The sequence below is a fragment of the Vigna angularis genome, chromosome 8 (genome assembly GCF_016808095.1).
Source record: "Vigna angularis cultivar LongXiaoDou No.4 chromosome 8, ASM1680809v1, whole genome shotgun sequence".
Lineage (NCBI taxonomy): Eukaryota > Viridiplantae > Streptophyta > Magnoliopsida > Fabales > Fabaceae > Vigna > Vigna angularis.
In genome coordinates this window covers 19,506,815-19,523,856 of record NC_068977.1, presented here as the reverse complement: position 1 = coordinate 19,523,856, position 17,042 = coordinate 19,506,815, and the positions used below count along the sequence as shown (strand labels likewise).

The 17,042-nt window shown below is 38.8% G+C and overlaps 1 protein-coding gene across 5 annotated transcripts in view; it reads left to right on the top strand.

Moving 5' to 3' along the window:
* LOC108343820 (protein sym-1) overlaps nt 1-16,025 on the top strand; it is a 55,274-nt gene extending 39,249 nt beyond the window's left edge. The window contains exons 8-10 of one of the 5 annotated variants that reach the window (XR_008244769.1): nt 82-345; nt 427-665; nt 755-1,107. The gene's annotated coding sequence lies outside the window, so the exon portion shown is untranslated. The other 4 variants (XR_008244771.1, XR_008244770.1, XM_052867041.1 and 1 more) reach the window with 4 other exon arrangements.
* Nucleotides 16,026-17,042: the final 1,017 nt, after the last annotated feature.

Here is a 17,042-nt window from a genome sequence, read left to right as displayed (position 1 = left end):
TTACCATTGTTTAGTTGTGAGTGACTTCTTTAATCATCCCACTGATGTATATTCCTTAACCTACAATTTTTATGTCCACAGGAAATTTCTGCATAATCATGGATGCATGGGAAGACCTTGTTTATGATGATGATGTCCTTGAACCGTTTTTGAAAAAATGCGATGCTTCCGCAACGCTTATTCCTGGTCCTGCAGGTAACATCCAAGCAGCTTTCATGAATAGAACGGGAACAGAACAACCGAAATCGACACAAGAATTTGCTCGTGATGTTGCTGACGCAACCTATGAACGAGATTTCAACTCCAATGCTTGGAAATGGGCACAGATGTTTATTGAACACCACGGTACACTGAATCTCATACACGCTTCCAAGAACATTATTACCTTCAATACTTGTAATTTGTTTTCATATTTTGTTATCATAGGTCTCGTAAAGGATGAAAAATTCGAGAACGTTAACTCCCTCCAAGAGGCAAAATCAGCTGAGGTCCTTCCATTGGTGGTTTGCATATTGAAAGAGTGTAAGCCCAATGGGTTGGGAGATATGCAGTTGACTCTTAAGGACCCAACTGCCACGATGAAGGCTTCCTTGCACAAGAAAGCTCTTGAAGATCCTGAAATTGCAGAAAATATCGCAGTTGGTTCTGTTATCATACTCAATCTTGTAAGCCATCTAATTTGTACTTAACTACCATAATTATTTTATTGGTATTTAAGTGTTCTTCTTCTTACAAATTCCGTTTGTACATTTAGGTCCACCCCTTCACTCCATTTAGGCAAAACCACTACCTCAATATTACGCATCGCTCTATAGTGAAGGTATTTCCAGCTGAAGTTTCTCCTCCTACAATTGACCTTGTTAAGGAGACACCAAAACCTGTCATTCGACTTCCTATGTGGGCAGAGAAGGAACTCAATGTGGATGACATCCTCCGCAAATTTGTCCGTCCATCTGACCAACCATCAACGTCCAATCAAGCAGACAACCAATAGTGGGTTTAAGATAACTGTAATTTTATATGAACACCATTATAAGTATTTCATGGATGACTGTAATATTTGAAACGTACAATGTATCATTTTGTTGTGTATGTTGTGTAACTGAATCTCTATTAATGGTGTGTTATAATGAATTTATTTATGTCATACAAAATGGTGCCTAAAAGTCAGTTTTTTATCCAATGGTGACCCTGTTCATCTGACTGAGTACCTGTGTCATACTTTATGTACAAATTGGATTTTTCTCTCGGGTAATCATTTACAGGGGTGCTGTAAACGATTACCATAGCCTTTTTTCAGCACTCTCACTCATTCCTTGCACAGCTTGCTCCTCCAACTCATGAGGGGTCACCCCACACTCCTTGGCCTCACATCACATCACCATCCACCCTCTCCCACCACTGGAACACCTGCACAAGCCTCAGACAGGTGCAGATTACCATAAAAGTCACTTTTTTGTCCAATGGTGACCTGTGTTCACCTGACTGAGTACCTGTGTTGGACTTTCTGTACAAATTCCCAATTTCTCTAGGGTAATCGTTTACAGGGGTCCTGTAAACGATTACCAGCCCCTTTTTTCAGCAGTCTCACTCATTCGTTGCAAAGCTTGCTCCTCCAACTCATGAGGGGTCTCCCCACCCTCCTTGGCCTCACATCACATCACCATCCACCCTCTCTCACCACTGGAACACCTGCACAAGCCTCAGACAGGTGCATATTACCATAAAAGTCACTTTTTTGTCCAATGGTGACCTGGGTTCACCTGACTGAGTACCTGTGTTGGACTTTCTGTACAAATTCCCAATTTCTCTCGGGTAATCGTTTACAGGGGTCCTGTAAACGATTACCAGCCCCTTTTTTCAGCAGTCTCACTCATTCCTTCCAAAGCTTGCTCCTCCAACTCATGAGGGGTCTCCCCACCCTCCTTGGCCTCACATCACATCACCATCCACCCTCTCCCACCACTGGAACACCTGCACAAGCCTCAGACAGGTGCAGATTACCATAAAAGTCACTTTTTTGTCCAATGGTGACCTGTGTTCACCTGACTGAGTACCTATGTTGGACTTTCTGTACAAATTCCCAATTTCTCTCGGGTAATCGTTTACAGGGGTGCTGTAAACGATTACCAGAGCCTTTTTTCAGCACTCTCACTCATTCCTTGCACAGGTTGCTCCTCCAACTCATGAGGGGTCTCCCCACCCTCCTTGGACTCACATCACATCACCACCCACCCTCTCCCACCACTGCAACACCTGCACCAGCCTCAGACAGGTCCAGAAGTGCCTAAAAGTCACTTTTTTGTCCAATGGTGATCTCTGTTCATCTGACTGAGTACCTGTGTTGGACTTTCTGTACAAATTGGCAATTCCTCTCGGGTAATCGTTTACAGGGGTCCTGTAAACGATTACCAGCCCCTTTTTTCAGCAGTCTCACTCATTCCTTGCACAGCTTGCTCCTCCAACTCATGAGGGGTCTCCCCACCCTCCTTGGCCTCACATCACATCACCAGCCACCCTCTCCCTCCACTGCAACACCTGCACAAGCCTCAGACAGGTGCAGATTACCATAAAAGTAACTTTTTTGTCCAATGGTGACCTGTGTTCACCTGACTGAGTACCTGTGTTCGACTTTCTGTACAAATTCCCAATTTCTCTCGGGTAATCGTTTACAGGGGTGCTGTAAACGATTACCAGAGCCTTTTTTCAGCAGTCTCACTCATTCCTTGCACAGGTTGCTCCTCCAACTCATGAGGGGTCTCCCCACCCTCCTTGGACTCACATCACATCACCACCCACCCTCTCCCACCACTGCAACACCTGCACCAGCCTCAGACAGGACCAAAAGTGCCTAAAAGTCACTTATTTGTCCAATGGTGACCTCTGTTCATCTGACTGAGTACCTTTGTTGGACTTTCTGTACAAATTGGCAATTTCTCTCGGGTAATCGTTTACAGGGTTGCTGTAAACGATTACCAGCCCCTTTTTTCAGCACTCTCACTCATTCCTTGCACAGCTTGCTCCTCCAACTCATGAGGGGTCTCCCCACCCTCCTTGGACTCACATCACATCACCACCCACCCTCTCCCACCACTGCAACACCTGCACCAGCCTCAGACAGGTCCAGAAGTGCCTAAAAGTCACTTTTTTGTCCAATGGTGACCTCTGTTCATCTGACTGAGTACCTGTGTTGGACTTTCTGTACAAATTGGCAATTTCTCTCGGGTAATCGTTTACAGGGTTGCTGTAAACGATTACCAGCCCCTTTTTTCAGCACTCTCACTCATTCCTTGCACAGCTTGCTCCCCGAACTCATGAGGGGTCACCCCACACTCCTTGGACTCACATTACATCACATGTTACTCATAATGACCACTCAAACACCAACATGTTACAAACAAGCCTGCAACTTAGGAGACAAAAACAATTACGACATTCTGAAATCGACAAACCCACAACTCATAATAACAATGGTATTGAATAGATAAAATATGAGACCAATTCAAACCAAAACTCAAATTTTATTTCATTGAACCAAATCGGATACATTGAACATTGTTTTCTTAATCTATTTACAATGATTACAATTTTCATTACTTTCCAAATAACATTTTCAATCAACTAAATACACAAATCACTCATTTTTTATTCTAAGCACTACGGTCCCGGTGTATGGAGTCCTAAGTGCTCTTTCCTTGTAACGCCTTCGTGATCCAACCCTAACATACGTCTTCAAAGGTTGTTCATTTCCGTCAATGTCAGTAGGGGATACAAAACCAGTGTTCACAGATGGTTCTGTACGAGGCACACTTTGTCCAACGTCATCTTTATTTTGCCTTCTTGCCTTCTCTTCAGCCAATTGTGCCTCCAAAGTTGCAACCCTCCTTTTAAGTTCTTCAATTAGAAATTCTTGTTCCTCTAAGGCACGCATAAAAGTTTCTCTGCGAGCTCTTTTTTGTTTCTTCTTTCCTCTTGGTTTAGCATCCTTTCTTTTAGGTATTGGTCTGTATTCCTCCTTATCCTTTGTTGAAGGACCACCATAAAAATCGTCAACAACCTGAAATTTAACAACACATTACAGATTACACAACTTTGGTCAATATATGAAAACATAACAAAACTTTCGATAACAAACAACTTACCAAACCTGTCTCCATACACCGTTTAATGAACTTGTCTCCAACACTTATATTCATCCAATGCAATATTCGTGGAAATTTATCAATAGGACCTTTTGGTGGAACAAACAGCTCAAAAAACCATACCTAAGACAAATAAATCATCTTAACTTGTAACAAACTTAATTCAAATAACAATTTAAGTAAGTACATCAAATACTATTAATTACCTGGAGCATGTACACACAACCGTTGACGTAAACGTTTGAAATACCTTTGCCTTTCTTCAAGCCTTTTTGAAGCTTTGCACAAACTATGTAACAGAAAACGATAAACTAGACTACCCCAACAATAACTACCCAAAGCACTTAAGTTGTCAACAACATTAAACATTACGGGAAACACTTTCCCGCTACGTTTTGGAAATAAAATCTCACTTATCCCTACCAGGAGGTAAAGGCTACAAAAATGAGAACAAGGAATCTTCTTCTTTTGTTTTCGCATTAGAATTTTGTATATTGAATTCAATTCCTTTGTTCCTTTGCCTATGTATTTCACACATTCACTATTGCCCAGCTCTTCCTTTAAGTTAATGTTTGCACCATCTGTACTCAGTCCCAACCCTAAATAAATATCATTTTCATTTATATTCAAAACTTTATTCCCAACTATAAAACCACTACTACAGTCGTCCCACTTACCCAATAACTCACTCAGTATATTTCTACCTACTTTAACATTGACATTGACATCTAAAAACCAAGCAAATGGAGTTGTCGCAATCAATGATCGATGCTCCTTTGTTAAGCGTTCGTTCAAAGTACATATATACTTTGCCGAAAAAGAGTGACGAACACTCAACTGCATAAACCAAAATCAAATCATCAAAACAACGAAACCCAATAACCCAAGCACCACAACACAACGATACGAACCCCAAACATTAACCCAAATCAAATAACCATGCTACGAGATGCCCAAACCGAATAACCAAGCTACGACATGGAATGGAAAACCACTTACCTTAGTCGTCGGACAATCGTCACCGGAACTTGCCATTACGCACGATAACAGGAGACCAAACTGGCCGGAGACAACAGGATGCAAATGGAACGAAGCGAGACGAAACGCGACCTTCCACCTCTCAAGAGAACGGACCTTCGTTTGCAATGGAACAGAGAAAGGGAAAGGCAATGGAACAGAGAAAGGGAAAGGGGTATTTTAGGATTTTCACTCAAAATAAGGGTTACGGTCATAGGTTTTAAAAAAAAAAAAAATTTTAAACGAACCAATGAGGTGGCGACACGTGGCGTTGTCAAAAGAGTGTTAAAAATCTGTTGTTGGAATATCGCGGTCCTTAAAAAAATGTAATATTTGTCACTTGTCTTAGTGTTAGATGAGAGTAATTCTTTATTCCAAAGTATATGCATGACATCTTTTTGTGCCACATGGTGTTGTGGTTCATGTGAGTTGCATGTTAAATGTTTGAGTTATTACACATTACAGATTTTTGTCGAACATAGCGACCATTGTTAAAGTTATTAATTTTGTTGGTGTTTATAAGAAAACAAAGTTTCTTTAACAGAGAACAAAAATGAACAGAAAGGATTGAAAAAATATATTGAAAGAGAATATATAGATGGAGAATAATGAAAACTTATTTTATTGAATAAGGAAATGTTACAATTTATAAAATTTAAAAATAACTACCCACTAACAATGTGTTCCTAGAACTAAGCCATTAAATAAAATGCATGAATCAAAAATAACAAACCTAAACTGATTCCTTAAAACTAGGGAAATTGTTAGAATCTTTTTAGCTATTTCTATTAAAGTCTTTACTTTTATTAATTATATTTCTTCCTTATTTAGGAGATTATAATTATCAGGTATGATTAGGATATCCCTGAAATATAGGGATTCTTTCTTTAGGAGTTATTATATTACTTCCTAAAATAACTTTCTAGCATTGTATATATGGATTTGTAATCTCAGCATAATAAGATATACGTTTTTATCCTAAATTATGAGATGGCATCAAAGCTCTCAATATTTGGGAGCCGTCTTTGACTGCGTAGTAAAACCCTAGCCATTGCTGCCACTCTCTCTTTCAAAACAGCCTTCATTGTTGTTGCCAACACAACTTTACACTGTAGCCTTCATTGTTGTAGTGTTCTTTCTTATGTAGTGCTTTTCCTTTGAAATCTCTTCTCATTGCATTACTATCGTTCTGCTACTTGGACATGGCAAACCACACTGTTGAAGTGGTGCCTACTGCATCACAAACCAATCAGGAACAACTCTAGAACCTCAACACTGCCTATCGCTTAAATGGAACAAATTATTTGAAATGGGCCTAGCTTGTTCGCAGAAATTTAAAAGTTAAAGGGAAAGCTAACCACTTGACTGATGATGCACCTCTAGAAGACGATCCCAGATTTACAAAATGGGACGAAGAAGATGGTTGATCCCCAAAAGGGGGGACTCACCAATATGGAAAAGAAAAATGAAGGAGTGTGGTGTACCTTCTGTAACAAACCTCGTCACACTTGTGATAAATGTTGGAAGCTACATGGAAAGCCTCCTAGTCGAGATTAGGGATCCCAAAATCATGAAAAGGAGTAGGGAAAAAGAGGCGACAACAGTAGAAAGGGCGGACAAGCACACCTAGGTGTTGCAGAAAATGAAGAAAACAGGTGGACCAATTCCACTTAACCAGAATGAGGTTCAACTGATGTGCTCCTTCCTTAACAAGTTGGATAAATCACTATGTAGTTGTTCTCTAACACATTCAGGTACGTTTGGCGAGTTTCCTTCTTTTGGACTTAATGCCTCAAATAAACAACCTAACCCATATTGGATACTAGATTTTGGGGCTACCGACCATATAACACCCTTATCTAACATTTTCTCCTCATACATCCCTTGCCTTAGCAACAAGAAAATATCCATAGCTGATGGCTTTCTGATGACTGCATCAGGTGAAGGAGATGTTCAAATAAGCCCTTCCATCACCCTTAAAAAATGTCCTTGATATTCCTAAATTATCTGTTAGTTTAGTCTCCATTAAAAACCTCATACACGATTTCTCATGCAATGTTATTTTTTCTAATAATGATTGTATCATAATACAGAACCAACAATTGGGGAGGACGATTTGACATGCTAGAGACTGAAATGGCTTGTATTACTTGGACAATCCAAATCTGCCATCAGCCCTGGGAAATAACAACTCTTTTTTATAGACCAGCAGGGAGAAGATCTTTCTCCATCATTGTCGTCTTGGATATCCTTCCTTTAGAGTCATAAAATTATTATTCCCTTCCCTTTTTAGCAAATTGGATGTGGCAAGTCTCAATTGTGAAGTGTGTGAACTTGCTAAACACAAACGTGTTTCTTTCCCTGTTAGTAATAATAAGAGCACTTTTTCCTTCTATTTAATTCATACTGATGTATGAGGTCCCTCAAATGTCACAAATGTTTCTGGTACTCGTTGGTTTGTTACCTTTATAGATGATTGCACTCGTGTCACATGGGTTTTCTTACTAAAACAAAAATCTGAAGTAAGCTCTATGGTTCAAAGTTTTTTCTCAATGGTAAAAAATCAATTTGGTGTTAGCATTAAGAGGATTAGATCTGATAATGCCAAAGATTACTTCAATCATGGGTTGATTTCTTTTTGTCAAAAGGAAGGTATCATCATGAGTCCTCCTGTGTCAAAACTCCTCAACAAAATGGGATTGTAGAGAGGAAAAAATGGACACCTTCTAGATCAAACTAGAGCTCTCCTTTTTCAACATAAGGTTCCTAAAAGTTTTTGGGGGGAGGTTGTTCTCACTACCTATTATCTACTTAATAGGCTACCTTCTAGTATTTTAGCCTCTAAAAGCCATATGGAGGTTCTATCATCCTTTTATCCTAATGTGTCCACATCCAACCACCTTGTTCCACGCATCTTTGGTTATGTCTCTTTTGTCCATGTCCACAGTAGTGATAGAGGTAAACTTCATCCTAGAGCCTTAAAATGTGTTTTCATAGGTTACTCATCCACACAAAAGGGATATAAATGCTATCACCCACCATCCAAAAAAATTTTGTGTCTTGTGATGTCACTTTTTTTTAGCACAAAAGTTACTTCTATAAAGATCATCTTTAGGGGGAGACTGCACCAAATAAAGATGATATCCTTATGCTTCCTGACTTAAGCTTAGGACCAAAAATAAGGACTAAGACTCAAGATGGGGTTGATGTAAGATTTGGTAAAAATCTGGTTTATACAAGAAAGACAAAGACTGTTCCAAAATCTGTCCATGTTCAACCATCCAACCCAACATTACATGAGGTAACTATCCCCAATCCTTTAATTTCCAATGCATCAAACTCTGTTTTTTCCAAATATACAAAAATCTGAATCCAGTCCAGCATCCCTTTATGAGGACCTAGATATTCCAATTGCCTAAGCAATTCATCGCTTATTTGGTGTGTACATGATATTGGCTTAATCAAATCAGATGCATCTCAATTGAATTTGCAATCAGATTTTCATCAGAAAAATATTGTGAATCAGCTATAAATCTGAATCTCCTGCCAGTCATCATACATTCGAGCTCTTGAATGAATATGTCATGGCTCATATGGCATGTAGATGATGGACATACACACAGATTATGTAGTCCAACTCAAGCACATTTCTAAACCAGAATTGAAGACAAAACCAATAACTAACATGACAGAATGACAAAACAGAAACAAATTAAAAAAAATTAAAATGACTCAAATCTGAATTGACCGATTAAAATGATGAAACACCATCAAAGAAAGACTAGCACACAAGAATTAAACTCAACAGAACCTAATGGAGTCAGATTGGCAATGTAACAGTGAAAACAGAAGCAAAAAACAAAGAAACAAATATAAGGACAGTGAAGAATGGATGTAGAACGCTTAGTTGGAACAACCACACAACACCGTGAGCAACCTAGGCTCTGAATACCACATGATAGGTTGCGTCCTAGCTAATGGATAATATGAAGCAGTAGATGGATGATGGAACCGTGAGTAAAGGTGAAGTGTGCTCACTAGATTTAACTGGCAGCGGAAGAATTTGGATTCGGTGGTTGATGTTGGTGGAAGAATGAGCTATCAGTGGAGGCAAAGCTAGCTCAAACGACCTTCCATCCTTGGAAGGAAGCTAGAGGAGAGAAAGGGGAAGCTCAAGGAAGGTGACTTTTGGGCAGAGTAAGGGGGTTGGCTTCTAGGCAGCAAAGGCTTACTCATATTCATTCAAAAGTGTCTCATACAATCTGATGAGTGTTATTTTATAGCACTTTCAATCTATCCATTTGGTGCTTCTAAGCTGAGCCAATAATCAGCCGCATATAGTGAATCATAAGCCACGTGGCTTAGTGTGCATCTCATGGTAAAATACAATTAAACACCTAATTCACGTGCTGTAAAGTGGATATGAGCTTGCGGATGGTTGAGCGCTCTAAGGCTTGCGCTGGGCATACCTTCATGGGCTGCATTAATGCTTTCCTTAGCTAGCTCCCTCCACGGGTTTGGACACACTTTGCTGCCTGCATGGGCTTGGATTGGTTTAGTTGATCCTTCTTGCTAGCTTCTAGCTCCCATTTGGAGTGTGCAAAGAAGTGTTGGCATGCTACAAAGATCATTATGAAGCCTCTTTGGTTATTTTTCAAGTAAATGGTTCCTTGACTAGTTGAGGGCTTGGACCTTGTCTGTCAGATTTCCTCACAAACCTAAACACCACAACCACACCTACCTCTCTTTATCTGAGACATCGAGTGATAAAAAATGGAAACAAGCTATGGACATGAAAATGAAAGCACTAGAAAAGAATAACACTTGGGATTTGGTGGCTCTCCCGAATGGAGAAAGACCAATAGGGTGCAGGTGGATATATACTATAAAATACAAGGCTGATGGGTCTATTGAGAGGTACAAAGCAAGGTTAGTTGCTAAGGGGTTCACTCAAACCTATGCAGTGGATTACATGAAAACTTTTGCTCCAGTGGCAAAAATGAATACAGTTAGGGTGATATTATCCCTAGCAACTAATTATGGTTGGAACTTGCAACAATTTGACGTTAACAATGCCTTCCTTCATGGAGAAATTGAAGAGGAGATTTACATGCAATTGCCCCCTGGATATGAGGCAAAAACAGCTGTCAACACTATTTGCAAGCTAAAAAAGGCATTGTATGGGTTGAAACAATCACCACGAGTGTGGTTTCGAAGGTTTACTAAAGTTATGATAAGTCTGGGCTTTAAACAAAGTCAAGGTGATACGGTGCTCCAGAAGAGGTGTGGGTTGAAGGCAGTGGAATAATGAGTTGGACCGTGAGTAGTGATGAAAGTTGCGCACAGGAAGCAAATGGCAGTGGAAGGACTTGAATGCAGCAGATGATAACGCTTGTGGTTTGGCAGCAGCGGAAGAATGAATTTAGTGGATGCATAGGTGGAGAAAGAGCTCTATGGTGAATGGGTTCTCTAGCTCAGGTGACCTTCACTGGTAGGAAGCTAGATGGAGAAGGAAAGCTCAATAGGAGGTGACTTTTGGCAGAGTTTCGGTTGCTAGAAAATGCTTTAGCAGAAGTAAAACTCATTAATCATCAAAAGTAACTTTACAATGAGAAGAGGTGCTGATTTATAGCCAATCCAACAACCATTTTAATGCCTATACTGAGCTGATGATCAACCGTGTTTAGTGGATCAAAAGCCACGTGTAAGGAAATGAAACATGTGCTGGAAATAATTGATGCACCGAAAACATGTGCTACACGTGAAGACAAATCAGCAGCTAGATGGGTGCACGTGGGGTTTGTGCTAGGCGCATCTTCATGGCTGAAATGAGACTCTATTAATCAGCACTTTATTATTCTTTTCTTGGGTTTCTTCTATCCTTCTAGTGATGAGACCTTGGTTTGCTATGGTGCTTGGTTCCCGCATATCATCACGAGTTTGCAAGCTAAAAAAGGCATTGTATGGGTTGAAACAATCACCACGAGTATGGTTTCGAAGGTTTACTAAAGTTATGATAAGTCTGGGCTTTAAACAAAGTCAAGGGGACCACACTTTGTTCATTAAACACTCTAAATCAGGGAGAGTTACAGTGCTATTGGTTTATGTAGATGATATTATAGTAACAAGTGATGATGAGGAGGAGCAACAACTGTTAAGCCAACATCTAGCCAAGGAATTTGAAATTAAGACCTTGGGAAAATTGAAGTATTTCTTAGGGATTGAAGTGGCCCATTCTAAAAAGGGAATATTTATATCTCAACAAAAATACATCACAAATTTGTTGAAAGAAATTGGGAAGAAGAAACTGGGAAGACAACATGCAAGCCTGTGAGTACACCAATTAATCCAAACATGAAATTGGGGAATGTAGAAGAAGGTACTACAGTTGACAAGGAAATGTATCAGAGGTTAGTTGGTAGATTGATTTATTTATCTCACACTAGGCCTGATGTTGCATTTCTTGTAAGCCTTGTTAGCTAGTTCATGCACCAACTTAAGGAGGTTCACTTACAAGCTGCATTAAGAATTGTGCAATATTTGAAGGGAACCCCAGGCAGGGGAATTTTGTTTGAATGAAATGGGAATGTAAGTGTGGAAGCATATACAGATGCAGACTATGCAGTCTCAATTGTGGACAGGAGGTCAACTACGTGGTATTGCACTTCATTAGTGGAAATCTTGTGACTTGGAAGAGTAAAAAGCAAAATGTGGTAGCTAGATCCTATGCGGAAGCAAAATTCAGGGCAATGGCACAAGGGATATGTGAACTACTATGGTTAAAGATCATCTTGGAAGACTTAGGAATAAAGTCAGATGAATTAATGAGACTTTATTGTAATAACAAATCTACTATTAGCATAGCTCATAATCCAGTACAACATGATAGAACCAAACATATCGAGATCGACAAGCATTTTATCAAAGAAAAATTAGACAGTGGTCTAATATCTACTCCATATGTCTCTTCACAAGACAACCTTGCAGATATTCTAACAAAGGGGCTGAACAGTAATAACTTCGAAAGTATCGTTTCCAAGTTGGGAATGGAAAATACCCATTCACTAGCATGATGGGGAGTGTCATAATCTTTTTAGCTGTATTATTTCTATTAAAGTCTTTGCTTTTATTAATTATATTTCTTCCTTATTTAGGAGATTATAATTATCATGTATGATTAGGATATCCCTGAAATATAGGGATTCTTTCTTTAGGAGCTATTATTATACTTCCTAAAATAGCTTTCTAGCATTGTATATATGGATTTGTAATCTCAACATAATAAGATATACGTTTTTACCTTAAAAGGTGTAGTCCTGAAGCAATTTTCTAACACTCCTTCTCGCTTTAGGAACTTGATGACAAATTTATGAACACCGAAAAATGACACCAAAAACTTGTTTAACAATCGGCAAATGTGACCGAATCGTATCAAATAATAAAACTAGGTAAGACCAAGTATCGTTTTCCCAAAGGACTCACGGCCTAGTTAGCTATATGATTTGTTGATTATTTAAGACTTGTAAATGATTGATTTTAGGTTTTAAATGCAAAAGACAGTAATTAAACATGTATGCATGAAGTTGATCAATGGAAAAGAGGAATACAAACACTTTAATGAATTAGATGGATGAGTATGTTGTTGGGGTTATCAATTTCATCTTATCCACTCTCATATTTTTAGGAATTCATCATTCTTTTCATCAATTGCTAATGCCACTCTCTAAATCACCTTGCAAGAAGGCCTATCCTTAATTACGAGTTCATACAATTCCTAGCATTCCTAATAATTAATTCTGAAGTGCAGAAGCTTAACGACAACCAATATACTATTGGGAGAAATTTCCCGGATCTAGACTTTCCCGTACGTTCCCGTATCGACAAAATCAATAATCATGCATTGAATGAGTTAAACAAAGCAAGCTTTAAGCAAAGAGGAAAAACCCTAACTACTGATGAAAGAAAGCATAGGTCTTAAATATAAGATGTAAAAACAAATTCCATATATGAGAGTTTCACAAGACTATATTGATTCCCCAACAACAATACAAGGTTTAGTTCACCATATTCATGGTGAAACTAGATGAATAATAATGGAAGAATGAAAGATAAAACCCTAGAAAGGTGAAGAGGTAGCCTGAGCATCCAAGATCCTCCTTCAAAGGGGTGGAAGAGAGAGTGTTTGCTTCGTTTCTACCAAAGATACAAACCTTAGGACGTCCTAAAGCTTATATACTATTCTAAAATTACAGAAAATTTAGGCCCAAGCCCATAAGTGTGCCGCTCAGCGGTAAAGTACCGCTCAGCGGTAAGTGCGTGAGTTGGTTTCTTCCCCTCAGCGGCCATTTTGCCCCTCAGCGGATCCCCCGTGATCTCTTGAGTGCCGCTCAGCGGTAAACTGCCGCTGAGCGGCAGTTGCGGCTTCTCTTTTTGCACTTTTTGATGTCTTTTCTGATTCCATCTCTCTCCTTCTTCACTTCTTTCACCAAATTCACCTTAAAACCTGCACAAAAACACTGAAATCAAGCATAAACCTGTCTAGCTCTCTTATTTCTGAAAATATGAACAAAAGCATGATTTCAAGCTAGTTTCTAAGCGTTAAATGTTGCTTTTAGTATCAATTTTAAGCATGAAAATAACAGTTTTTCAACTGTTATCAACGTCTTCTCTATAGTTCTCTCTGGCACATCTTCTTCTCCTCCACAAGCTCTTGCGTTGAGGGCAAAGTTCAAAACTGCCAACGCCGCGACTCTTTCCAGATCGTCTGCTTGTCAAAACCGCCAACGCTCTTGGACCGCGACTCCTCTAGAAGGTTAGATCCTCTCTTTTGCTATGTTTGGGCGATTAGGGTTTCGCAACAATACTAGAGTAACTTCTTTCCACAGTAACTATTTTCTCTTCCACTAGCATTTCTTCACTGTATAACATGCACTGCTCATATTTGTTAGTATGCCGTGATTATAAAATTTACCAATGAACCGAGTGCTGGATGGTTTCTTTGTGGCTATACTCTTAGTGAGGAGTGCTTATTAAAGTTAAGAAATCGAATGGCGAATTTTGAAAAGTCAATCTGAATGAGTATTGTTTAGTTAGAGCGAGCAATAGAAGGCACTTTTTAATGTACATTCAGATTGTTGTGGTAAATATTTTAATTGTTTGGTAGCATGTAATGTTAAATGAAGGTACAATATTCCATTTGTTGTGTATGATTTTTGTTGCAATTGTGTTAACTAATACATAGGAAACTAGAAACTCTCGGAGCTCAAAGGGCTAGTCTTGAAGATATGCTTAAAGATATGAAAACAAAGGTATGCTTGATAAGCCAAATTCACATAATTACATTTTTAAGTTCTTCCAGTAGAAGCTACATTTCCTGTCTTATTATCTAAAAGCGGGAGATATGCTTATGCCTTTCGATGAAATTTTATGCATGGTTTATTCTTAACAATTTGGTTTTCTCATGATATTTAATGATATCGAAGAAGTATTACACTTGTTGTTTGCATTTAATGTGTGATTCTCCATATTCTGAATTCAGCAATAAATGTCCTTGGTCCAATATGTGTTTTTGGATGTTAGGGGGATTATGCATGTGCAACATCCAAAAGTATATTAAACAAATCAGGTTTGGCTCTCTGAAGTTGTTAGTTTTGTTTCTGCATGTTGTGGATCTTCTTTATCTTCTTTCTCAAATGCTTCTTTATCATCCAAGTCCAGAGATGGAACTGTTAACTCAGAAGAATTAGAGTTGTCAATGGCGTGGCCAGAGTCAATAGTATATATTAAATTAGCAATATATACTAGAAACTAGAGGGTTGAAACTAGAAGCAAGAATGAAGAATGACATATGGAGAAAATCATGCAAAACTTAAAAGTGCTTAAAAGAAAAATATTTCGATAACTAAGGGAAAACTAATCTTAGAAAACAAGTATAGAAGTTATTTTTGGATATTTCCATGTACTTTAAATTTAAAAAAACTCGTCAGTAAGAATACAAGTAATCTTCTTCCCCACAGCTTAGTGAAGAAGGAATAAGGCAAAATGTAAATGGAAAGCAGAGGAAGAATGATTTGACTCAAGTGCAACTGTGAAAGCAGAAAACTTTTGTCCCAACAATATGTTTAAGTATATTGGAAATCGCCAGATCAGTGTGTATCATTCATTATAACACACTAGTACAATATTTGCTTTTAAACTCGCATAATATAACTCATTTTATATCAAACCGCTGCCTATCAAAATGCGATGGCAGATTTGAAATTAAGGGAACCTTATTGATAACAGTTGAAAAACTGTTATTTTCATGCTTAAAATTGATACTAAAAGCAACCTTTAGACTTAGAAACTAGCTTGAAATCATACTTTTATCCATATTTTCAGAAATAAGAGAGCTGGACAGGTTTATGCTTGATTTCAGTGATTTTGTGCAGGTTTTAAGGTGAATTTAGTGAAAGAAGTGAAGAATGAGAGAGATGGAATCAGAAAAGGAATCAAAGAGTGCAAAAGGAGAAGCCGAAGGCACCGCTCAGCGGCACTTTATCGCTGAGCGGCACTCAGAAGGTCACGGGAGGTCCGCTGAAGGGCAAAATGGCCGCTGAGGGGAAGAAAAGAGACGCGCACTCACCGCTGAGCGGTACTTTACTGCTGAGCGGCACATTTATGGGCTTGGGCTTAGATTTTTTGTAATTTTAGAATGGTATATAAGCTTTAGGACGTCCTAGGGTTTGTATCTTTGGCAGAAACGAGGCAAACACTCTCTCTTCCACCCCTTTGAAGGAGGATCTTGGATGCTCAGGCTACCTCTTCACCTTTATTGGGTTTATTCTTTCATACTTTCATTGTAATTCATCTAGGTTCACCATGAATATGGTGAACTAAACCTTGTATGTTTGTTGGGGAATCAATGTAATCTCTTGAAGCTCTCATATATGGAATTTATGCTTGCATCTTAATCTAAGATTTATGCTTTCTTTCATCATTAGTTAGGGTTTTTCCTCTTTGCTTAATGCTTGCATTGTTTAACTCATTCGATGCATGATTATTGGTTTTGTCGATACGGGAACGTACGGGGAAGTCTAGATCCGGGGAATTTCTCCCAATATTATGTTGGTTGTCGTTAAGCTCCTGCACTTATGAACTGATCATTAGGAATGCTAGGAATTGTATGAACTCGTGATTAGGGAGAAGCCTTCTAGAAAGGTACTTTAGAGAGTGGCATTAACAATGATGATTTGAATGTTGAATTCCTAAAATATATGAGAGTGGATAAGATGAAATTGACCCCCAACAACATATTCATTCATATATTTCATTGAAAGTGTTTATCTTTTGCTTTTTGCCATTGATCAAAACTTCATGCATACATATTTAATTTTCGTCTTTTGCATATAAGATCTCAATTATTTCGTTTGTAAGTCTTAGCTAATCAAGAAATCACATAACTAAACTAGGCCGTGAGTCCTTTGGGAAGAACGATACTTGGTCTTACCAAGTTTATTACTTGAACGATTCGGTCATACTTGCCGATTGAAAAACAAGTTTGTGACATCATATTTTGGTGTTCATAAGTTTGTCCATCAAGTAAGTCTCGGTTGCATGTCGGACCGAACCAGAACAACGCTACGATCTCGGTTGCACGAAAAACCGGTGCCTAAAACAAGGCTGACAACTTTTTGAAAAGGTGATACTACCTCGGGTACATGCAGAACTGAGGCATAAAACCTCTGCCACACCTGCAACTCACTAAACACGCTACTTCCACACGTCAAGTCAACCTTACGGCATCGGGTGCTATGTTTAACCGAGGCATATAATGCTTTATCGCCTTAGACAAAGGTAGAACCGAGGTATAATATGCTTTACAAACCCCATTTCATTCGTGTT